We start from the raw sequence: 25,846 nt of genomic DNA on the forward strand, positions 1-25,846 counted from the left end.
GCAAGTGCAGAAGATCAAATATGACATGATTGGTCTGACCGAGACAAGAAGGCATTGATCACATCTCGCCATCTTCGACACTGGAGAAGAACTATTCCTCTGAACAAGCGACAATAGAGGCATCAGTGGTTTTGGTGTCCTTGTCAACACCAACTTGACCATGAGCATTGATTCGTTCGAATGCCTAACAACCTGAATCGGATGCTTATGCTTAACTAGATGTGGCTCACTGCTGGCAGTTTCTATCTTTGTTGTCTACACACCAACATTCAACTACAATGAAGAAGAAATTGAGAAGTTCTACATGGAGCTGGAGAAGTTCTATAAAGAAGACCACACCTTTTACAAGATCATTGTCGGTGATTTAATTTTTATTTTTTTTAATTTTTATTAGTGAGACACCATGAGGTACAGTTGTAGACTTAACAAATTTTTGTGCTTGGGTTTCAATTATACAATGATCAAATATGTCGGTGATTTTATGCCAAGACAGGACCGAGAAAGTTGCCTGAAGAACTCCACATCAGGGCCCATGGCCTAGAATGGAACGAACAGGGTAAGAGACTGTCTGAGTTCATCATGTAGACCAAGATCATCCATGGTAACTCACAGTTCCAGAAGGCCAAATCTAAACGTTGGTTATGGGAGTCTCCTGGTGGACAGTTCCACAATGAAATTGATCACATCATATTCAATTGTCAGTTTTGCCTGAACAATGTTGCTGTTGTCCTAAAATTCCAAATGGGATTGGACCACCATCTCCATCATGCAAAATTCTATTTCACGGAGAGGGGATTGGGTGAAGAGTTTTTCTAATATCAAGGGCTGTCTTCCTATCTTGGTCACTCTTTCTTTTGAGGTACAGAAGTTTCTTAGTGGTATTTCATCTTTGAAGATGCTTTGAACTTCAATGTTATGGAGGGCTTTGCCTATGTTTTCTTATTGATTCAGGTCTGATATTGTGGTCTTTAATCAATGTTCATCTGACTTTCATGCATGACGTTAGTTGGAGGTGAAAGTTCATTTTTATATGTAACTGTCCAGTTTTACAAGCACCACTTGTTAAAGTGGTTTTCCTTGTTTCACTTCACATTTCTTGCTCCCTTGTCAAAGATTTGAGGAACTGTGAGATGATATTCAGGTCTATTCCATTGGTCTACAGGTCTGTCTTTATTTCAATCCCATGCTGTTTTAATGACTACCACTTTGTAGTAGAGTTTGAAATAAGGGAATGTGATGCCTCCCATCTTCCTTTTCCCAAGGATTGCTTTAGTTATTCATGGACATTTAGTTAAAGGGACATGTAGAACTTTACAAGAAAAAAACACCCAGCCCCATAAAAAAAGGAGGGAAGAAATGAACAGTAACTTCCTCAAAGAAGAAATTCGAATGGCCAAAAGCCACATGAAAAAATGCTCTACATCATTAATTATCAGGGAAATGAAAATAAAAACAACAAACACTGAGATATTATCTCATTGCAAAGGGACTGGCACACGTACAAATGAACAAGAACAACCAGTGCTGGTGTGGATGTGGAATGGAAGGGACCCCATTCATTGCTGGTGGGAATGCCGACTGGTTCAACCTTTTTGGAAAACAATTTGGACATTCCTCAAAAAGCTAGAAATTGAGCTCCCATTTGACCCAGCAATACCACTTCTGGGAATATACCCGGTAATCCAAAACCACATAGCAGAAACACTATCTGCACTTCTATGTCCACTGCAGCACTATTCACAGTAGCCAGAATCTGGAAACAACCTGAGTGCCCGAGAACAGATTTATGGATAAAGAAACGATGATACATCTATAAGTGGAATTCTATAGAGCGCTTAGGAAAAATGAGATCACGAAATTTTCCTATAAATGGATGGACATGGGGAGCATCATACTGCGTGAAATGAGTTAGAAGGAGAGGGACAGAGATACGATGACTTCATTTATTTGTGGAATATTGAAAAGAAAAACATGAAACGAATATCTAAGGCCAGGGAAAATGGGCCAGGAGGGCTGGTCAACGTTTGGTCAACTGTATGTTGGGGGTGGAAGGTAGTTTAAAATAGAGAACAATCCATTATGACAATATTAGTTGGAAGTGACCTGGATGAGAACTGAGTGTTGAAAGCAGGTCACTGTACCACTGTCCTCCCATTGGTCATCAATTTGCTCGAGCGGGCCCAGTAACATTGTGAGACTTGTTACTGTGTTTGGTATATCGAATATGTCACGGGTAGCTTTCCAGGCTTTGTCATGCGGGTGAGATACTCTCGTTAGCTTGCTGGACTCTCTGAGAGGGGCGGAGGAATTGAACTCGGGTCGGCCATGTTGGCTGCATGCAAGGCAAACACCCTATCCGCTGTGCTATCGCTCCAGCCCATTGAAAGCAAGTAAAGGGATATAAATGATAACCTTTCAGAATTTGTATTGCAAACCATAATGCCTAAAATGAGATAGAGAAAGGTAAAGAGGAAGAGAAGAGAGATGCTTGCCATAGAAGCAGGCTGGAGGGGGGGTGTGTGTGGCTTGAAGGGGTGGGAAGGAAACTGGTGCTGGGAAATTACACTGGTGGAGGGATGGGTGTTAGAAAACTGTATGACTGAAATGCGATCATGAACAATTTTGTAATGCTCTACCTCGCTATGATTCAATAAAAAGAAAAAGGAAAACATTTATCTCCGATGCACCCATCTTTCTCATTAAATTCTATGTGAAGTTGGTACTATGAAAATTTCACAGATGAGCAAACAGAGGCTCAGAGAGTTTAAATAACTGGCCTAACTAACAACCTACATAACAACCAATGGTTGAATGGTAGAGTCTAAATTTCAATCCAGGTCTGAATGACTCAAAACTTTTGTACTCTATTCTCAAAATTACCTCCAGTCTACTAGAATCCAAAATTCACCTTCATGTATGCAGAGACTGTAATATTCCTAAAATGTCTGGTGATATACCAGCTGTAAACAAATTTCTTTTATCTGATCTGCTTCTATAAATATTTGCACTAAATTTAAAGTCACAATTCATGCGCTGGTTAGATAAATGTGCTCAAATCTGTGTCCCCTCAAATAAATTTTCCACATAATAGAACTGTAGCACTATTCTGTTGTTCATTGATTTGCTAGAGCTGGCCCAGTAACATCTCCATTGTGAGACTTGTTGTTACTATGCTTGGCATATCAAATATGTCACGGGTAGCTTGTAAGGCTTTGCTGTGCGGGTGAGATACTCTCGGTAGCTTGCCGGGCTCTCCAAGAGGGGCCGACAAATTGAACCGGGGTCGCCCAGGTCAGCCGCTTGCAAGGCAAATGTCCTACCCGCTGTGCTATCACTCCTGGATGTGAGGGCAATCGGGCTGGGACATCTGTCACCCCACTAATCCCCAGGGTTTATTCGGCTGATCTGGCTGGCTAGGCGGGTGTCCCCTTCCGCCCTCACCGCTCCATGTGTGCCCCTCCCAAAGCTGTGTGCTTGGTGGTAGAGGCCGGCCTTCCGAGAATGGAGATGGACATGGACCGGTCTTCAGTGGAGGGTATATGAGTAGCTGCACTTTCCTGATAAAACCTCCAAACAAACTCTTCCATATAATAACCCTGCAAAAACTCCAATTTACCAAAGAAGAGTAAGCTAATGCCTTAGCCTGACCTCCACAGCTTTCTAACCTGCCATTCCAGTCATGGTGTTGCTAAATCTAACCACATTTTTTCCTAGGCATAGATACAGCTTTCCTTGTTCAGGAAAAATTTACTGTGTTTCTGTCTCTTTGCCTTTTGCTGACTCTTGTCTTCTTTCAATATCCTGTCCCTCCAGCTTGCCTGCTTAAACTTAGCACTTTCTCTAAAGTCCCAAATTTATTTCCCGCTCCTGATACTGCCTTCCTATAGCACTCTCCACCATGAAACTTTCCCTATGCAACTCTTTTGGCACTTGGAATATATCATTCAAAATTGCTAATTCATTCCCAATTCTGGGTAAGTATCATTTCTTTCAACCAATAGCCTGTGTTCCTAAAACTCTGTATTTCTTCCCAAAGGGCTCACCTGAAGCATTCTTACAAAACCTGTACATGAGTAATAGTACAGTGAGTACGGCATTTGCCTTGCACATGATCGACCTACATTTGATTCCCAGCTTCCCGTATGGCTCCCCAACCCCTGCTCCCCAAGTGATTCCTAAGTGCCGAGCCAGCAGTAATCCCTGAGCACTGGCAGGTATGACCCAAAAATCAAAAAAGGAAGCACTGTTTACAAAACCTTTAGTAGTGGATAAAAGACTGCAGGACTGGTGGGTGGGAGGCAAGTGGGGTTGAGGCGGGAGCATTGGTAGAGGTAAGAGGACATTGTGGAAAGAATTGGTGTTGAAACAATTTATGCCTGAAACCCAATTATGAATAAATTTGTAATTTCACGATAACTAAATTTTTAAAAAATATTCTGCAGAGATAAGTATTAAGTTTGGTTCTGAAGGTAGATGGGGTCTAGATTTTGCAGAAAAAAATGTGATCTCCCTGGAAGGAAAGTAAAGTAAAATATAATACTGAGCATTTTTTGTATTTAGAAGACGTGCAAAGTGCACACTGAGAAAGGGGAGCAGCAACAGTACCTTGTTAGAAGAAAATACCATTACCATAGCATAGAACTGTTTGAAGAAATCCATGTAGAGACAATAAGGTGATAAATATTGTGTTTTCTCTAAAGGGGCACAAAATTAACAGGGAAGAATCTTTTTATAAAATCATAGGTAATAAAATATTTGACTACTCATGGTTGGATGAGCATATGGAGAGAATATCACTTCATGAGAGGGATTTTTTATTCAAAAATAGAAAACCTTGCTACGGACAGAACATCATTCGCATCTATATCTCGTTCAATGTTTGTCATTCCCACCATTCAAGCCATCAAACAGCCAAGGAATAGACTGCATATTTTAGTCACTGCCACAGTCACATGAGGAGCAGAGTGTAATTGCTGATTTAGTCATAGAACTATAACTTTAAAGAAAATTTATGGCCATGTAATTATAGGTGGGCTGGAACGGCAGCACAGCAGGTAGGGCTTTTGCCTTGCACGTAGCCAACATGGCCGACCCGAGTTTGATCCCTCTGCCCCTCTCGGAGAGCCCAACAAGCTACCGAGAGTATCTCGCCTGCACGGCATAGCCTGGCAAGATACCCGTGATGTATTCGATATGCCAAACACAGTAACATCTCTCACAATGTTACTGGGCCGGCTCGAGCAAATCGAAGAACAATGGGAGGACAGTGACAGTGACAGTTATTATAGGTCTTCATATCTCTTTTTCCCTCCCTCCAATTTAACATATCCTTGTGTGATATAGGGAGTGGTCATTTGCCTTAATTTAGCGGGACAAAATGAAATGAGAAATGAAATGACTTTTCCAAGACCACACAGACAGGGTAGCTAGCTATTAGCCTAAAATACATTTTCCTACTAAATGTTTGTCCATCACAGTTGACTGACCTGACCAAATGGTTTATTGACTTTACATTTAATACACATTTCCTGGTAAAGAGATCTAGAAAACCGATCTTAAATGTCTCATCCCTGGCATTTCAGAAGTTTCAAAATTGATCTGGGTTCTATGGCAAAACTTGGAAAATGCTAGGATGAAGGGGCTGGGATGGGATATGGTACTGGGATTCACACATGTAAATTATGTGTTTCAGTCCTCTGAGCTATATCCTCTGCCCTCTATATTTTGTTGTTCTGGTTATCAAATGCAGGGCCTGATACTATAAGAGACATACACTATTACTGAGCTACAGCCCAACGTTTATTTAATTAATTTATTAATATTATATTGTAAGGACCAAACCTACAGCTCTTGGGGACTTCTTAGGGCCACATGTGGGTGGAATGGCAGTGCTGGGGAAGTGTCATGTGATGCAAGGCATTGAGTAAGGGTCTCACACATGTCAAGAATCTTCCTTGCTCCTCCAATACCCATTCTTATATTATTATTTTTTGTTGTTTGTTTGTTTGGGGAGCCACACTCAGTAGTACTCAAGGCTTACTCCTGGCTCTGCCCTCAGGGATCACTATTGGTGGCACTTGACTGACTATATGTGGTGCTAGGATTGAAGCTGCATTAGCTACACACAAAGTAAACACCCTACAAGCTGTACTATCACTCTGGCCCCAAATCCCATTTCTTTCAGAAGACAAAACAAGCCAAAAAGTCCAAGAATCAAGTCTATCATGACTTTTAAGTGAGTTATTGAATTAGACTAGAAACAAATGATTTTTCCTCTTTTCAAACTGACCTATAACTCTTTGTTTTATGTATGAGTACTGCTATTTATTCAGCCACTGATTAGCTGATTGAATTGTGCATGAACTCCACCTTACTTTTCCCCCCATTTTTTTTATAATTTTATTTATTGAATCACCATGAGAGCAGTTACAAAGCTTTCGGGTCTAAGTCTCGGTCATACAATGAAACACCCGTACCTTCACCAGTGCCCATTCTCCACCACCAAAAACCCCAGTATACCCCACACCCTCCCCCTTTCTGTGGGGCAGATGATTTCCACATTACTCTCTCTCTACTTTGATCACATTTAATATTTCAACACCAGAATCACCATTATTATTTGAGATTTACCCCAACACTCAGATCTGCTGAAAAGGCAACAGTAGACAATTTGTGTTCTATTGCTGGTTATGAATAACATATGATGTCACATGGCTGCAGCAGAGCCATGTGATTTTGAAAATCTGCAATTTTAACACTTAAATCTGGAGGGATTTCTGCCAAAAGCCACTGGGTTTTGAGATTTGCTCCTGAGTCTCTGGGATCATGGCCATTGAGGAGTTTGATCAGAATCCAGAGAGGCTGTTCGTGGGCGATGACTTGGGGTCTCATTAGGACGGGGAGACCAGAACCGGCTCCACCCCCATCCTGTGAGGCCCAATAAGATTTGTCACTGTGGGCCCAGACTTGACTGTCCAATGGCCTCTGGAGGATGACAGCCAACGAGCCGCCAAGGGGGAGCAGGTGGAGGGACAACACCCTTTCCCCCTGGGGTGGCCCGACAACAGTACCTACTGTGGGGTCCGGACGCATTTCTTCCAAAAGCCGCTGGGTTTCAAGATTTATTTCTGAGTCTTTGGGATCATGACCGTTAAGCAGCTTGATCAGGAGCCAGAGAGGCCGTTCTTGGGCAGTGACTTGGGGTCTCGTTGGGGTGGGGAGGACAAGCCCGGCTCCACCCCCATCCCGTGAGGCCCAACAAGTTTCGTCACTGCAGGCCCAAGCCTGACTGTCCAATGGCCTCTGGGGGATCATGGCCACTGAGCCGCCAGGGGGGAGCAGGCGGAGGGACAACACCCTTTCCCCCCTGGGGTGGCCTGGTGACAGTTACCTGGTCCGGATGCATTTATGCAAAAGCCGCTGGGTTTCGAGATTTTTTTCTGAGTCTCTGGGATCACGGCCATTAAGCAGCTTGATCAGGAGCCAGAGAGGCCGTTCATGGGCGATGACTTGGGGTCTTGTTGGGGTGGGGGACAAGCCCAGCTCCACCCCCATCCTGTGAGGCCCAAAATGTCTCGTCACTGCGGGCCCAGACCTGACTGTCCAATGGCCTCTGGAGGATGAGGGACACTGAGCCGCCAAGGGGGACCAGGCGGAGGGACAACACCCTTCTCCCCCTGGGGTGGCCTGGTGACAGTAACCTACTGCGGGGTCCGGACACATTTCTACCAAAAGCCGCTGGGTTTTGAGATTTGTTTCTGAGTCTCTGGGATCATGGCCATTAAGCAGTTCAATCAGGAACCAGAGAGGCCATGCCTCCTATTATATAGCTGAGCCGGAGGCGGTTTGTGGGTGTGTTTCCCACATACCTAATTTTCTTGGTAAACTTTGCCCCAAGTTATTGGGGTCTGGCTGAAGGCACAGCAGCAATTTTGGGGTATCTGGAAGTCTGAAGGCGCCATCAGGCTGCTGATGCACTCGCCTCACAGGTACAGATTGACCTGCTGGCGGCACCATACCCCGCTGACATATAACTCTTAAAGGAAATGAAATACTTTCTTTTTGCTTCTTCTAAGACATAAATATGAAACAGAATATTCATTAGAAATAACTGGCCTTGTTTCTAATTGCTAGCCCCATTCTCTTCCACCTTCAGTAATTTTCTTGGTTTGTCCTTAGTATTGAGGTATTTCTCCGTTCTTATTCCTGGGTTCAACCAGCTGAGTGAAATTCTTACTTTTACCTTGACTGTTTCAGAATTTGCTACCAAGAGTATCTGTACAGCTGATCTTGATTCTTTAATTAATAACATTTACTTGAAAAAGCCATTGTCATGCTGTCCCTTAAATGTGCTCTTAAAATTTGAAGCTAGAGAAAGAAAAGAAAATTTTCAAGTGTGAATAGTTTCTACATAAAATCACCCTTTTGGTAAGATCGAAATCCACTGGAAAATACCACTTGAATTCTAAGAAGCCTCAATCTTTGAGGGGGTGTTGTTCTGGACAAGTCAGGGAGACTTTTCTGCATATTCTGGTGAGGTTAAAAACTTGCTGTCAATGTAAATTGCTTCTTCCAAAAATGTCTTTTGGGGATGCTAGAGAACAAAATTCTGAGAAGTGCTGAATAGAGGAAGTATTATTTAAGTTATGGCTAATACAGTTGTTTTAAATCCTACTTTTAAAAAGTCAAGTTGAGCATGTCATGGTGAACGGACTGAATATTTCCAGTTCAGACAAAAAGGCAAAAATAGAGGCCCATGTGAACCTGAAAGCCTCCGTAGAAAGGGAAATTAGTATTAAAGAATAATGTTTTAAATGTAAAAAAAAGGGACTCTTATGCAAATTTTAAGAATCCTGTCAACATTTTAACACATTACTGAAAGAAGGAAACAGTAAGAGGTGAAGCAAGTTCAAAGGAGATTTCAAAGGTCAGAGATTCCCATAGGTGACTGAGAATGCTGGAATATATTTTGAAATAAATGCAAAATTGGTCAATATCCATGGGGCAATAACCTAATGCATCACTCCAGGCAAAATTTATTTGCATTTATATGGATAAATATATTTTACATTATTCTAGGTTTTCTATAGCTCGCAGAGTTATTAAATAGTTCAAAGTCATTGAGAGTCACTGATAACCCAGAAAGGGTGCAAAAGTCAGGATATGCAGTCATCTTTTCGCCCACTCAATATTCTTCTCAAGTGTCCTTGACACTAGAAAGAAATTCTGCAAACTGTTTTAAGCTGAGCAGTCCCTATAACACTGGGGGCCCATGTCAGGAAGCATCTTAAGGAATGATAGCCTAAGAAAATTGCTGGAAGTGTAATCTGACACTTAAAAGAATTAGTAATGCCCAAGATGAACTAAAGAAACCTACTGTGGTTTTTCCAAAGCCTCAGGAGCTAGAAAATCTGACAAGTAGAGATCCACCCATGAAACCAAAAGCAGCTGGTGATGGCCTGAGAAGGTTTGTGTAAAGGAAAACACATGTCTCCCTTTGCTGCTTTATCTTGCAGATCCCAGCTCAGAACATCTGGTTGAAATACAACACCTTGATTCTTGCCTGGCGGTAAAGTATAAGTAAATACAATTCCCAAGAGCAGACCCACTGGGAAACTTCAGGAACACATTAGGGAGGGTTGTTATGAGTACCAATTCTTCTAGCACTCCACATATTGTGAAACAGATTTTCTATTAAGTGTCTGTACACCTTTGGGTTACACATTTGCTTAAAAATCAATAAAGGCCCAGAAATAAAAAAATATAAGCTGAAATCGACTGTTTTCTCCATTCTTCCACAGTATTTATCAGCTAATATTTTCTTCTCTAAACCCTTCATTGATTAGTTTGAAGATACTTGACATCCTGTCATCTTGTATGTAGCTCAGAAGAGAAACTTCTGGAATGGGGAGTAATCTGTATATTTCTGTAGATTTCTTTCCCTCTCTGTCCTGCTCTCCAGCAGAAGCCCACACTATTAGGAACTGGAAAAGGCATTTTTACACACATAAAAATTGGGAAGAAAAAAACTGTACTAGGATTCAGAACTACCCATATTTAATATCAAATAATATATAATTTATAATTCAACTACCATGGTCACTGTCACTGTCCTCCCGTTGTTCATCAATTTGCTCTAGCAGGCCCAGTAACGTCTCCATTTTGAGACTTGTTACTATGTTTGGCATATTGAATTGCTCCAGCGGGCCCAGTAACATCTCCATTTGTTGTTACTGTGTTTGGCATATGTCACGGGCAGCTTGCCAGGCTTTGCCGTGTGGAAGAGATACTCTCGGTAGCTTGCCGGACTCTCCCTCTCTCAGAGGGGCATAGAAATTGAACACAGCTCAGCCGGGATGGCTGCGCGCAAGGCAAACGCCCTACTGCTGTGCTATCACTCCAACCACCATGGTACTAAAGAACAATAACCATTTATGATTTTTAAGTAGCAAATATAGTTAAACGCAATATTGATTTGCTCAAAGGGAAGGGATAGACATTGGTTCAAAGGGAGAAGACAGAAATTCTAGGTATGCCCTGGAAGGAGAATCTCAGCTGCTCTGTTAGACTCAATGGGGGTAGGAACAAGATAGCAGAGAAGGGTTCCCTGTAAATTGCACCAGGTCAAAACTGAACCAAAACAGACATCGCCAAAAGAGTAGTCCTGCAGAAAATGAGTGTGGCAGTAATATAATAATTAGACCGTTGATTCTACTGCACAAATAGTACTTTTAGAGTAAATTACCAGAATATATGGCTATAAAACTAAGGATGTGGCAGAGAAGTTATACATTGTTACTGCAGTGCAACTGGCTATAGGGCTGACTGCAAGTGTCATTGTGAGAACTGTGAAAACTGAGTTTCAAATGTGTCCTTGAACTTTTTCTCCACCTGCACAAAGCGTAAGTCAGAATCTGGTCTACTGCCTCCCAGACAAGAAGAGTGGGCACTCTTCTGTAGCCACAGGAACAGGAAACGATTCTTGCCAGCACTTTATTTAGAGGTTTCTGGTCCTAGATGCAGCCACCCCCAAAACCCCATTTCAAGGCAGACATCTATCTAGTTACAGAAGGAGTTGATTGGGGGATGGGAGAGATCTATAGATACAGAACACATGGCAGCCCAAACCCAAGGAAGCAAAAGGGCCATAATAAGTCACTGGAAAATTTATACAAAAGAACAGGCAGGGAAACATGCTGCAAGGGCTCAGCAGCAGCTGAATTCACCATAAACACAACAGCCTAAGCTTCGAGTGGAACTGGGAAATATAAGTTTATACTGCTACACAGACCTGAACAAAATTATATTATCAACCATATCCCTCACAGTGCAACAGATATAATAAAGATGTGTAGGAGATTATCAAAATTAAAAAGAGAATATAATAGTTTGAAAGGGTTTCTTATCATCCATCAGTTATATAAGTTATCAAATTATGACTTTAGAACAACCTTGTTTGGGATATTTAATAAGAGATGAAAGAAAAAATAGTATGGATAAAGAAAATAGAGAAAATAGAGTAAGAAAAAGTATGTATGTGAGAGAATATGAGAAAACTGCAATAAGAAGTGGCAGAACTGAGGAGCATGGTAGGTGAAAGAAAAATCTCACTGAAAGGCTTTAGCAGCAGAGTTACAGGAGTTAAACACAAGGAACCATCAATAAATAACTGATGTAAGAAGAAATGGAAAGAAATAAAGAATGTGTGAGAGAATTATAGGATTAGTTCAAAAAGAACAGTATAAAAATTACAGAAATCCATGAGGAAATCAAACATGAGATCTAAGGAGAACTATTGATCAAAAAATTATCACTGAGAATTTCCTGGAGTTGAAGATTCAAGAAATTCAGAGTTCCTGTTAAAATAAAGTCAAATAGAAAAACGCCAAGACACTTTATAAATAAAGCAATGAAAGTCAAAGACAGAGATAGAAACCTGAGAGCAGTAATACCCAAGAAAGCAATTACATCGTACAAAGGATCACACATAAAATTTATAGCGGCACTATCAAATAAAAGTCCACAAACCAGAAGATAATGGTAGGATATACAAAGAAGCTGAATGAAAAAAATTTCAAAAATAACTGTCTATCCAGGTCGTCGTTCATATATATGAATATATATCTGAATATAGATTGATAGAGAGAGAGAGAGGCCACAGCTAGAGTTTTTTTTGCCTTTCTTCTGACTCTGTGCTAAGAGATCACTCCTGGTAAGCTTCAGGGACCACATGCAGTGCTGGAGATAGAACCGAGGCTGTATGCAAGGAAGTTGCTTTACATTCTGTAATATCTCTTTGGCCCAAATTGTCATTCGAATTTGAAAAAGCAACACAAAGTTCATGGACAATCAACAGCTTAAGAAGCTCATAGCCATAAAACGAACGTTGCAATGGGAATTAGACGGTCTTTAAAAGGCAAGAAAAATCGCAAACACTCATAAGACATATTATGAATAGTCTTGATTAACACAGGTTTAAAATGAAAGGCTGGAGGGCTTGAGTGATAATTAAGGAGGTAGAGAGTTTGCCTGACATGCAGCTGACCCGGTTTCGATCGCCAACATCCCATATAGTTAGTCTCTGAGCCCCGCCAGGAGTAATTCATTGAGTGCAGAGACGAAAGTAACCACTGAACATTGCCGGGTGTGCCCCCAAAACAAAACAAAACAAAACAAAACAAGTATTGTCATACTTATATCAGACAATATAGACATCAAATATTTTAATTAGATTGTTATAAAGGTTATATATAAAGGTAGATTAAAAAATTTACACTCAAAAACATACATGTAAGATCACCAAAATTTCTAAAGCAACTTCCAATAGACCCAAGGAAAAATAATAACAGCAACTCAATATTAGTAGGAAATTAAATTTATTTTCTTAATTTAATTTAATTTTTTATTTAATTAAAGAACAGTGATTTACAAAGTTATTGATATTTGAGTTTTAGTCAAATAACATTTCATCACCAATCCCACAATCAGTGTCAGCTTCTTTCCACCAGTGTTCCCACATTCCATCCCACTCCCAAACTCTATACCATTGTCTGCATGTCAGTTTGACAGGAACATTACAAAGTTCCAGTGGTTTCAGCTAGATCTTATGTTTTCAGTGTTAAATCTGTGTTTTGGATAGGTAGCTACAATACATTTGTCCCACCAGTATTCAATATACCACAAACAAGTGAGATCATCATGTGTTCGTCTTTCTTTGATGTCTTTCTTTTTTTTTCTTTTTTTAATTTTTTAAATTTATTAAGTTATTTTTTTTATTATTAGTGAAACACCGTGAGGTACAGTTGTAGATTTACAATTTTTTGTGCTTGGGTTTCTATTATACAATGATCAAATACCCATCCCTCCACCACTGCCCATTTTCCACCACCATGGATAATATCCCTCCCACCCCCATCCCTCCCATCCCACCCTGCCTCTGTGGCAGGGAAATCCCTTGTGTTCTCTCTCTCCTTTTGGGTGTTGTGGTCTGCAAAAGAGGCTTTGAGTGGCAAACATGTTCAGTCCATAGTCTACATTCAACATGCATCTCCCCTCCTGGGAGGATCCTCCAAACACCCTTTATTTGGTGCTCCCTTCTCTATCTGAGCTGCCCTTTCCCCTAGAATGCCCGGCTGGCCTCTAAGCTATGGAGTAATCCTCCTGGTGCTGATCTCAGCTATTCTTGGGTATTAATCTCATATTTTGTTACTTTATATTCCCCAGATGAATGCAATCTTTCTATGTCTATCCCTCTCTTTCTGACTCATTTCGCTTAGCATGACACTTTCCATGTTGTACCACTTGTATGTAAATTTCATGACTTCATCTTTTCTAAGAGCTACGTAGTACTCCATTGTGTAGATGTACCAGAGTTTCTTTAACCAGTCATCTGTTCTTGGGCATTCAGGTTTCTTCCAGTTTCTGGCTATTGTAAAGAGTGCTGCAATGAACAAACAAGTGCAGATGTCACTTCGACTATACATTTTTGCCTCTCTGGGATATATTCCCAGGAGTGGTATTGCTGGGTCAAATGGGAGCTCAATTTCTAATTTTTTGAGAATCGTGCATACTGTATTCCAGAAGGGCTGAACCAGTCGACATTCCCACCAACAGTGAAGGAGTGTCCCTTTCTCGCCACACCCGCGCCAGCATCGGTTGCTTTTGTTCTTTTGGATGTGGGCCAGTCTCTGAGGTGTGAGATGGTATCTCATTGTGGTTTTGATCTGCATCTCCCTGATGATTAATGATGTAGAGCATTTTCTCATGTGCTTTTTTGCCATTCGGATTTCTTCTTTGAGAAAGTTTCTGTTCATTTCATTGCCCCATTTTTGGATGGGGTTGGATGTTTTCTTCTTGTGGAGTTTAACCAGTATTTTGTATATCCTGGATATCAACCCCTTGTCAGATGTGTATTTGGTGAATATCCTTTCCCATTCTGGAGACTGTCTTTGTATTTTGGTCACTGTTTCTTTGGAGGTGCAGAAGCTTCTTAGTTTAAGATAGTCCCATTTATCTATCTCTGTTTTCACTTGCTTGGCCAGTGGCGTGGCATCTTTGAAGATACCATTAGCTTCAATGTCATGGAGGGTTTTGCCAACTTTATCTTCAATGTACCTTATGGTTTCTGGTCTGATGTTGAGGTCTTTAATCTATTTTGATCTTACTTTTGTACATGGTGTTAGGCAGAGTTCTGAGCATATTTTTTTGCATGTAGTCGTCCAGTGATGCCAACACAATTTATTAAAGAGGCTTTCCTTACTCCACTTCACATTACTTGCACCTTTATCAAAGATTAGATGAGCATATGATTGAGGGGAGATGTCAGTGTATTCAACCCTGTTCCATTGGTCTGCAGTTCTGCCGTTGTTCCAGTACCACGCTGTTTTAATTATTACTGCTTTGTAGTAGAGTTTGAAGTTAGGGAGGTTGATTCCTCCCATTTTCTTTTTTCCAAGAATTGCTTTAGCTATTCGTGGGGGCTTATTGTTCCATATAAATTTCAGGAGTGTTTGCTCCATTTCTTTGAAGAATGTCATGGGTATCCTTATAGGGATTGCATTGAATTTATACAATGCTTTCGGTAGTATTGCCATTTTGACAATGTTAAGTCTCCCGACCCATGAGCAGGGGATATCTTTCCATTTCCTCATGTCCTCTTTTATTTCCTGAAGTAGCGTTTTGTAGTTTTCTTTGTACAGGTCCTTTACTTCCTTAGTTAAGCTGATTCTTAGGTACTTGATTTTCTGGGGCACAATTGTGAACGGGATTATTTTTCATGTAGCTTTCTTCTCTCTCACTGTTTGCGTATAGGAAAGCCATGGACTTTTGGGTATTGATTTTATAGCCTGCAACTTTACTATACAAGTCTATTGTTTCTAGGAGTTTTTTGGTGATGTTATTGGGTTCTCTAAGTATAGTATCATATCATCTGCGAATAGTGAGAGCTTTATTTCTTCCTTTCTTACCTGAATGCCCTTAATATCTTTTTCTTGCCTAATCGCTATTGCAAGTACTTCCAGTACTATATTGAACAGCAGTGGAAAGAGTGGGCATCCTTGTCTCGTCCCTGATCTTAGAGGGAAGGCTCTCAGTTTTTCCCCATTGAGGATGATTCTTGCTGTAGGCTTGTGGTAGATGGCTTTCACTATGTTGAGGAAAGTCCCCTCTATACCCATTTTGTCTAGGGTTTTCATCATAAAGGGGTGCTGGATCTTGTCTTTGCCGTCTTTCTTTGGCTTACTTCATCCAACATTGTATCTTCCAGTTCTAACCAGGCTGCAGCAAATTACATGTTTTCACCATTCCTTGCAGCTGCATAGTGTTCAACTGTGTATATATACCACATCCTCATAATCCATTTTTCTGTCGCTGTACACTTATATTGATTTCATATCTTAGCTATTGTACTGAGTGTAGCAATGAATATAATAGAGTGCATATGTCATTTTGAGAGAGGGTTTTTATGTCCTATGTATAGATGCTCAAAAGTGGAATTCCTGGCTTATATGACAGTTCAATGCTAAGTTTACTGAGAACTCTCTATGCTGTTTTTAGATGTTATTTTGTTTTGGTCCACACCTGGTGCTTCTGAGGAGTTACTCCTGGTTCTGTACCAGAAATCACTTGTGGTGTGATTGGAGGACCACATGGGCTAGCAGGGGTGGAACTCAGATGTATGCAAGGCAAACCGTCTTACCCACTGTACTGTCTCTCTGGCCCTAAATAGGAGATTTTAATACCCCACTCCCACACTCCATATATGTGTTAAGCAAAAAATAAATAGAAACATAGGTGTTAAAAGGAAAAAATAGAAAACATAGACCTAATAAACTTTCACAGGACTGCTCAATTCCCAAAATTTGAGTCCATGTTTTTCTCCAACAGACATGCGACATTATCCAGGACTTGCCATGAACTGTGTTTCCATAAAATTAAGAATGTAGAAAAAATATAACTATTTTATCAGATTACAGTGTTTTTAAAGACAAAATTTTAGAAAGTGGGAAACTCAAATATTCATAAACAACTTAATCAGTCTGCCAAAGATGGAATAGAATATGAAATCAAAAGAAACCTGGAAACAAATGAGGAGACAAGCATTATCAGAACTCATGGGACATAGTAAATGCTGTTCCAAGAGGAAAGTTTACAGCAATAAAATGTTCATCAGGAAATAAGAAAGAAATTAAATAAATAATCTAACTACGTGTTATCCTACTAGAAAAATACTAACAAAAGGAACACAAAATTAGATAGGGGCAAATAAATTTTATAGCAAGAATCAGTGAAATAGAAACAAGCATAAGAAACAAAAATCCAATGAAACCAAGAGCTGAGTATACCAATTACTAGCAAGGAAATAGAAATTGTGATAAAATATATCTCCCAACAAGCAAAAATATAGGCACATGTAGGTTTACTGATGAGTTTTTCAAACCTTCAAAGAATACCTATTTCCTTTTGTTCTCAGACTTTTCCAAAAAATGGAAGAAATAGGAATTTTCTCAGTGTCAGTGAGACCAATATTACTCTTATACCAAGTTCAGAGACATCACTAAAAAAAGAAAATTGCACATCAGTACGTCTGATGTGGGTAGATAAAAAGAAGCATTGAAACTGTTTCCTGTGATGGACAGAGTTTAGGAATATATAGGTTTATCTCAGCTTTTACTAACTGTGTAAATTCCTTCCTTCTCATAAACTGGACCTCAATTCTTCATCTGTAAATGCAGAACAGGACTAAAATAAGATGAATATTTAATTTTGACATAATATAACTCATTGTTCATTATTCTGCTTTACAGTATTGTTGATTTCTCCAGGTTTTGGGGGGCACACACTGGTTGTGCTCAGGGCTTACTCTTGGCTCTGTGTTGAGAAGAGATCACTCGGGGAACCAAAAGTGGTAACAGGGATCAAATTGGGGCCTTTCTCATGCAAGGCAAGTGTGTTAATTCTGATACAAGCTTTCAGGCCTCTAATTTTTAATATTCGTTTTGTTTTGTTTTGGAGCCACAACTAGTGATTTTCAGGGCTTACTCCTAGGTTTGAACCAAAAATTATTCCTGGCAGTGCTCAGGGGGAAATATGGGGTGCTGTGGATCGAATCTGGGTCAGCCACATGCAAGGTAGCTTACCTTACTCTTTGTACTATCTCTCTGGCTCCCAAATTTACAATTTTAACCAACAAAAACATTATTTGCTTCAAAAAGCTCTGATTCACTTTCGTTTTGCTCACTCTCAAGAAATGGACCTGAGTTTGCCTTCTGACCAAGGTTCTCTAATGATCTTTAAATATGAGCAACGTTAACTCCCTCCCTTACTCACTATCTTCTCACCAATGCGAGAAAGAAGTTTGTGTCACTCCCCATGTTAATCCTAAACTTTTATACTTCTACTTCTATATTTCATTAATTAAATGCTAGCAATATTTTTAATTTACCCTTTTATGCTTTCTTCCTCTGTCTATAACCATACACAGATATTCCTCATTCTGAAAATATTCTCAGGACCGAATTATATCTTCAAGATTTTTGTTCTTCTCTTCCCTTATGTTACCAAATTAAAAACTGGTCATCTGTACACTTGTCTATATTTTCTCCATAAGGCAACCAATAAAAGACTAATTCAAAATTTTCTCCTAAACTTGCTTTCTCTTAACTACTTCTGGGAACTTTGCTTTGGACTCTTCTCCCACTTCATAATAACAGGAAGTTATTATGAAACATGCTGTTAGAAGTGGGCTGGAGCGATAGCACAGCGGGCAGGGCGTTTACCTTGCATGCAGCCAACATGGCCGACCCGAGTTCGATTCCTCCACCCCTCTCAGAGAGCCCGGCAAGCTACTGAGAGTATCTCGCCCGCACGGCAAAGCCTGGCAAGCTATCCATGATGTATTCGATATGCCAAACACAGTAACAAGTCTCACTATGGAGACGTTACTGGGCCCGCTTGAGAAAATCGATGAACAATGGGAGGACCGTGACCATGACCGCTGTTAGAAGTGATGTGGTTGGATGTAAGATTACAAGTATGCCAGTTAAATGAGGTCTATTAAAATGTTCGGCTTAGGTTAGTGTTTCACAAAGTGGACAATACTCTCCACCTGCAGGGTGTTTGAACCATCCAAGTAGGTGGTAGAAACCTCCAATGCAATTGGGAGTGGTTTATGTTTAATTGCTTAAAGAAGATATACTACCAGGGTGCTACTGAGCGATATTCTTCCCTGAAAAGTGGGAAGTAGACTAAATCAATTTGAGAACCTGTTTTGAGTGACTTGCAGTTTTTTCTACTTTCCAAGTTTTCTTTGATATAGTCATATTACTTTTGAAATTAAAAGTAGTTTTTAACTGAACAAACTGCAACGGATAGTAGTACTATCCCCAGTTCTATGGTTGATTTTCTGTTCTCTCTTGCCTCTCTCCCTTAGTGACCTCATCTATTACCATGCATTCAATCATGCCACGAATGACAATAATTTAGAAATCTGTAGTCCCTGATGATCTCCTGAATTTCTAGCCACCGGTTAAAAGTACCATCTAAATTTATTCACTACTACATGATGTTCAATGTCAGCTCTACTGTATGAGATATTAGCAAGAAATTAACATAGCCATAATACTGATCATATTTTCCCTCTCCAAGCTCTAACACAATACCATAACACCCCTCTAACTGACCTTTCTACTTTATTTCCTTTTTTGGCTTTTTGTGTCACACTCAGCAATGCTCAGGGATTACTCCTGGCTCTGCAATTAGGAATTACTCCTAGCAGTATTGGGAGAACCATATAGGATGCTGGGTATGGAACTCAGGTCGGCAGTATGCAAGGCAAATGTCTTACTCGCTGTACTATTGCTCTGGGCCTCAACATTCTTTCTTATTCTATTCATAACATCAGTGTTGATGATCTTCTTTAAGTATAAAGGAAATCAACCCTCCTTAAACTCTTTGATTGCCATCTCAAGCAGAACAAATTCCAAAATGTTTACCACTGTCTATAGGGAAATAAACAAATTTGACCTTATCCACACTTCTGAAATCAACTTCTCACCTCGTGATATCCTCAGCTGCAAATCTTTTCTTTCTGTACTTCATCTTCAAGTTCCCTAAAACTTCTGTTTTGCTTCAGGACTGTTGCATGTGCTGTTCCTAATTTGGATAGAATACCCTTTGGTTTCACCTTTGATTCCAGTCTTTCTACATATGAGTGTAGCTTCTTCCTTCTAATTCTTTAGCACTCTGTTCAATATTACCTCCTTTTTATAGAGGCCTCCCGAGATCAGATCATTATACCAAAAGGGGGGTCTATTCATGATAATTACTTTCAGGGCACATCTCAAAATTTATTATTTAAGTCATTTCTTTACTTTCTGTGTTATTGCAATCTCCTACGGATTATAAATTCCATGAAGGTGGAGAGAGACACTTTTAAACCTTATCCATGACTGTATATAAACCAGAATCTAGACAGAACTTAATATAGAAGAACTTAATATGCTATATATATCAAATAATTACATTTATAGCTTGCTATAGCTATAAAAATTCCTGATTGATTTCTTTTTTTAAAATTATTATTAGTGAAACACCATGAGGTACAGTTGTAGACTTACAAATTTTTGTGCTTTGGTTTCAGTTATACAATGATCAAGTACCCATCCCTCCACCAGTGCCCATTCTCCATAACCACTAATACCAGTATCCCTCCCACCCCCCAAGCCCCCATCCCACCCGCCTCTGTGGCAGGGCATTTCCTTTTGTTCTATCTCTCCTTTTGGGTGCTGTGGTTTGCAAAAGGGGCATTGAGAGGCAATCATGTTCGGTCTATAGTCTACTTGCAGCATGCAACTCCCATCCTGGAAGTATCCTCCTAACAACATTTATTTAGTGCTCCCTTCTCTATCTGAGCTGCCTTTCCCCCTAGCGTGTACGGCTGGCTTCAAAGCCATGGAGTAAAACTTCTGGTGCTTATCTCGGCTATTCTTGGGTGTTAGTCTCCTATTTTGTTTCTTTATGTTCCCCAGATGAATGCAATCTTTCTATGTCTGTCCCTCTCTTTCTGACTCATTTCGCTTAGCATGATACTTTCCATGTAGTACCACTTGTATGTAAATTTCATGACTTCATCTTTTCTAACAGCTACATAGTACTCCATTGTGTACATGTACCAAAGTTTCTTTAACCAGTCATCTGTTCTCGGGCACTCAGGTTTTTTTCCAGATTCTGGGTGTTGTAAACAGTTCTGCAATGAAAAAACAAGTGCAGAAGTGACCTTCGACTATACATTTTTGCCTCTCTGGGATATATTCCCAGGAGTGGTATTTCTTGGTCAAATGGGAGCTCAATTTCTAATTTTTGGAGAATTGTCCATACTGTTTTCCTAAAGGGCTGAGCCAGTCGGCATTCCCACCAGCAGTGGAGGAGGGTCCCTTTCCCACCACATCCATGCCAACACCGGTTGCTTTTGTTCTTTTGGATGTGGTGCAGACTCTGTGGTGTGACATGATATCTCATTGTTGTTTTGATCTGGATCTCCCTGATGATTAATGATGTAGAGCATTTTCTCATGTGCCTTTTAGCCATTCATATTTCTCCTTTGAGAAAGTTTCTGTTCATTTCATCGCCCCATTTTTTGTTGGGGTTGGATGTTTTCTTCTTGTGGAGTTCAACCAGTACTTTGTATATCCTTGATATCAACCCCTTGTCAGATGTTTATTCGGCAAATATCCTTTCCCATTCTATAGACTGTCTTTGTATTTTATTCACTGCTTCTTTTGAGGTGCAGAAGCTTCTTAGTTTAAGATAGTCCCATTTGTCTATCTCTGTTTTCACTTGCTTGGCCAGTGGCGTGACATCTTTGAAGATATCATTAGCTTCAATGTCATGGAGGATTTTGCCAACTTTGTCTTCAATGTGCCTTATGGATTCCGGTCTAATGTTGAGATCTTTACTCCATTTTTATCTGACTTTTGTACATAGTTTTAGGAAGAGATCTGAGTTAATTTTTTTTGCATGTAGCCGTCCAGTTTTGCCAGCACAATTTGTCAAAGAGGCTTTCCTTGCTCCACTTCACATTTCTTGCTCCCTTGTCAAAGATTAGATGATAATATGTTTGGTGGGAGATTTCAGTATATTCAACCCTGTTCCATTGGTCTGCAGCTCTGCCTTTGTTCCAGTACCATGCTGTTTAAATTATTACTTCTTTGTAGTAGAGTTTATGTCATATAATTTCACATTAATTGACATTTCATTCTCTTGTATTTTAAGCAGATTTTTAGATTAAATTTCTAATTTTTCACAACTATAAATTCACACGCAGTTGTAATAAAACAATGGATAACATTTACTCTCCCCCAGTTTTCCTGGTGGCAATACCTTGAAAAACTCTACTACGTTATCACAATATTGGTATTGACATTGACACGATTTGTTCAGATATCCTAGTTTTGCTTGGACTCAGTTATGGGTGTGGATATGCATTTACTTCTATGTAATTATTATAACTTGTTTTGTTTATTGTATATACTATCAAAGTTAAGATACACAATGTTCCATCAGTACAAGGATTTTCATGTTCTTCCTTAAAACCATCACTCCTGGGGTTGGAAAGAGAGTCGGCGGATTAGGGCTTTTGCCTTGCACATGGATGTTCTGGTTTAATCCTTGGCACTACATATGGTCACCGAGCACCATCAGAAGTGACCCCTGAACACAGAGCCAGCAGTAAGCCCTGAGCTTATTTGTGTGTGGTCCCAAAACCAAAAAACACACACACCATTTCCTACATGCACCCTTTCCGCATCCTATCCTAAATCTCTGACAAACACAATGTGTTCTTCAGGTCAATAGCTTAGCAATATCAAGAATATTATATAAAAAGAATAAGACAGCATATGACCTTCTGCAATTAGGCATTCACTCAAGTTAATTATCTTAAGTTTATGCAAGTTAACAATAGTTGTGTGTGAGGCTAGAGTGATAGTACAACAGATAGGGCATTTACCTTGCATGCAGCCAACCCACATTTTGTCCCATGAACCTGTCAGAAGTGTTCCCTGAACACAGAGCCAGAGGTAAGCCCTGATAACTGTTGGGTGTGACCCCCAAACAAAATTAATTAAAAACACAATAGTTGTGTGTCAATAGTCCATTTCTTTTTATCCTGAGTAGTATTCTGTAGTACGGATTAGTAAAGTTAGTTGAAGTTTTGATGGATATCTGAGTTCTTTCCAGTTTTTCACTGTTAGGAACATTCAAAATTAATATTCATATACATTTTTAAAAACTTATATATAATTGATTTATAACATATATTAGCTATAGGTATACATCATAATGATTTGATAGTATATGTATTTTAAATTATTACTGTAGCAAATTAAGTTAGTATCACCTATAGTTACTAGTATTTTTGCATACTTAATTTCAGAACAAAATAAGCAAACACAATCCACAACATCCAAACCTGTAGTCAAATTTGAAGGGCAGTGGCATGAGATCCTACCCCTATCCTACCTTAAGATAGAAGAGATAGGAGTGGGAAAAAAGACCACTAGAGCGAGGTGGGTAAGACCACTCAGGACTACTGGGGGAAAGGATTGGGACATTGTAAAGATGGCAAATCTGCAAGTAGAAACTTCCAGTTTACTTCTTCCATGAGGGGGTATCTCATCAGAAACAGCAGCATTGGCTTTCTCAGCTGTCACTTCATCTTCATCGATGTCCAGTTCCAGCTTGATCATGCAGTAGATACCATAGGAATGGGTCTGGGGGTCCTCAAGTGAGAAGCCAGAGGATAGCCTGGCAATTTTGAATAACAGGATCATGAGGTTCTTGACAGCTTGTCATTCTTGTCTGCCTCCACCTTCTGTCACATTGTCTCCACAATGGAGTGGTCAGGGTTGATCTCCGGGTGCTGTTTGGCCATCCTGTAGCCCATTGTAGAGTTGTCGCAAAGGGCCTGAGCTTTCATAATCCGTTCCATGTTCGCTGTCCTGCCATAGGTTCTAGTCATAATGCAGCAGGTAAAGACAAAAGCCAATTGGATATTGTTACTTTCTCAACCTTCTCATCCAAGATTTCCTTCATAAATTTGCCAAGTTCTCAAACTTGGTCTTGCTCTCCTCCATTTTTCTTTTTCTTCTCTTCATCCTCAGGCATCTCCAGACCTTCCTTTGTAACTGAGACCAGTGTCTTCCATTGAACTCCTTAAGCTGCTGCAGTATTCATCAATGGGCTCAGTCATATAAACTACCTTAAAGCCGCACTTTCACACTCATTCCACAAAAGCTGATTTGGCACCCTGATTTCTGCTCTCAAAAGTAATGCAATAAATGGATTTCCAAGTCTCCTTTATGCAAGAAATATTCTCTGAAAAAGGATTTTAGGCTTTACGTTTTTATAAAATGCTTCCTAAAATTTCTTGTTGCTCTCCTTGTCTTCTGCTCACTCAGAGAACAGATCAAGACATTTCTTAAAAATTTTCTGTCAGTGACATTCAAGATTTTGCTCTGCTGGAGCATTTATCGAGAAATATTCAGGGGCATATTCTCAGAGTAAATCACAACAAGGATAAAGTTGAGATATTCTGGTGTCTCCCTCTCAGAGATCCCGGCAAGCTACTGAGAATATCCCGCCCACACAGCAGAGCCTGGCAAACTACCTGTGATGTATTCAATATGCCAAAAACAGTAAGTAGTAGATCATTGCATAATTGAAACCCAAGCACAAAAATTTGTAAGTCTACAACTGTACCTCATGATGTCTCACTAATAAAATTAAAAAAAAAATACTAAGTATAACAGGCTTCATTAACCTGACCCTGAAAGAGCCTCTAATATGGCAGCATTGGGAAAGATAAATAAGGAGAGGCTGCTAAAATCTCAGGACTGGGATGAATGGAGATGTTACTGGTGCCCGCTCAAGCAAATCGATGAAACATGGGATAACAGTGATACAGCGATATAGTGATTCTGGTATCAGCTCATCACAGATGTCCATGATGAATACACAGTGATTGTAGAGTTTGATGTTGTTCTTATTCTTCTTATTCTCAAAGCGGTGAAATGGAGCCTGGTGGGGAATGAGGAGCAATGCTGGGAATTCCAGCTGACCTTCACAATTTGACTTCCAAGTGGTCTTCCCAGTCATTGATCAGACTCTTATAAAACTCTCCATATTGCTCCTCAGTGATATCATCATGATTTATGGTCCAAATGGGCTTAGTCTTATTTAATTCCTCCTGATCAATGTATTTCTATTTAATCTTCTTGCTTTTCTTTCTCCTCTTCTGCCTCAGAATCACTGATTTCCTTCTCTCTATCTTTCTCCAAATAGATGGTAATGGGATAACCATAAACTTTGAGTGCTTCTTCACTACTTCTTTCACTCTCCTATTCTCTAAGTACCGTGTCTGATCTTCTTTAAGATGGAAGATCACTTTAGTACTCCAGCCAATATTCTCACTGTGTTCAGCATGTATGGTGAAGTTGCCCCCAACAGAAGACTCCCAGGTATACAACTCATCATTATTGTGCTTTGTATTTCCAACCACTTTCTCTGCTACCAGGTAAGCAGAATAAAAGCCAACATCAAACTCCCTAATTATGGAGATGTGTGCATGAATCTGAAGAGCTTCTATAAATGCTTTAGTGCCAGACTTGCCAATGGTTCCCAAATTGTTTATAAGATTGGCTTTTGTCATGCCAATTCCTGTGTTCACCAGAGTCAAGGTGTGTTCCTGGTGGTTTGGGATTATGTCAATTTTCAACTCTTTACCACTGTCCAGTTTGGAAGGGTCTGTCAGAGTCTCGTAGTGAATCTTATTCAAGGCATCAGAAGCATTAATGATCAATTCCCTAATAAATATTTCCTGTTGGAATAAAAGGTATCGATGACGAGAGACGTAACTTGGGCAATTTCTGCCAGAAAGACAAAAGCCTCCACCTCTCTCTCTCCATAGTGCACTTCCTCAGGCATCTTGAAGGAGAACAGTTGTAAATAGTAAGGAGCAGGGCAGGCTCAGACAAAGTCCAGTTCACACACCACAACAATGCTGCACGGGGGTGACACAAGAGATTACTGGTTATTTATGTTGAGAAGCTTTTTTGAACTGGCAATACACCACTTTTAAAACATTATTTATTGCTTAAATTGCTTGATACAAACCACTTTATTATCATTTGAATTTGAAAATATTATATAGTTGAAGAGAAAGATATATTGAATAAACATATAATTGGCACATGGTAGATATAAGTTTTGTACAGGACTGGTATCAGTAGTTTTTAATGTTATTTTTTTATTTGATTGAATCACCATGAGATTGAGCATTACAAAGTTGTTC

At 39.8% G+C, this 25,846-nt stretch overlaps 1 pseudogene; it reads right to left on the reverse strand.

Annotated features, from left to right (window-relative positions):
* LOC130038112 (heat shock protein HSP 90-beta-like) overlaps positions 1-25,479 on the reverse strand; it is a 41,145-nt pseudogene extending 15,666 nt beyond the window's left edge.
* Between the last annotated feature and the right edge of the window lie 367 nt (positions 25,480-25,846).

Source organism: Sorex fumeus, unplaced genomic scaffold, assembly GCF_029834395.1.
Source record: "Sorex fumeus unplaced genomic scaffold, SorFum_2.1 ptg000073l, whole genome shotgun sequence".
In the NCBI taxonomy this organism is placed as follows: Eukaryota; Metazoa; Chordata; class Mammalia; order Eulipotyphla; family Soricidae; genus Sorex; species Sorex fumeus.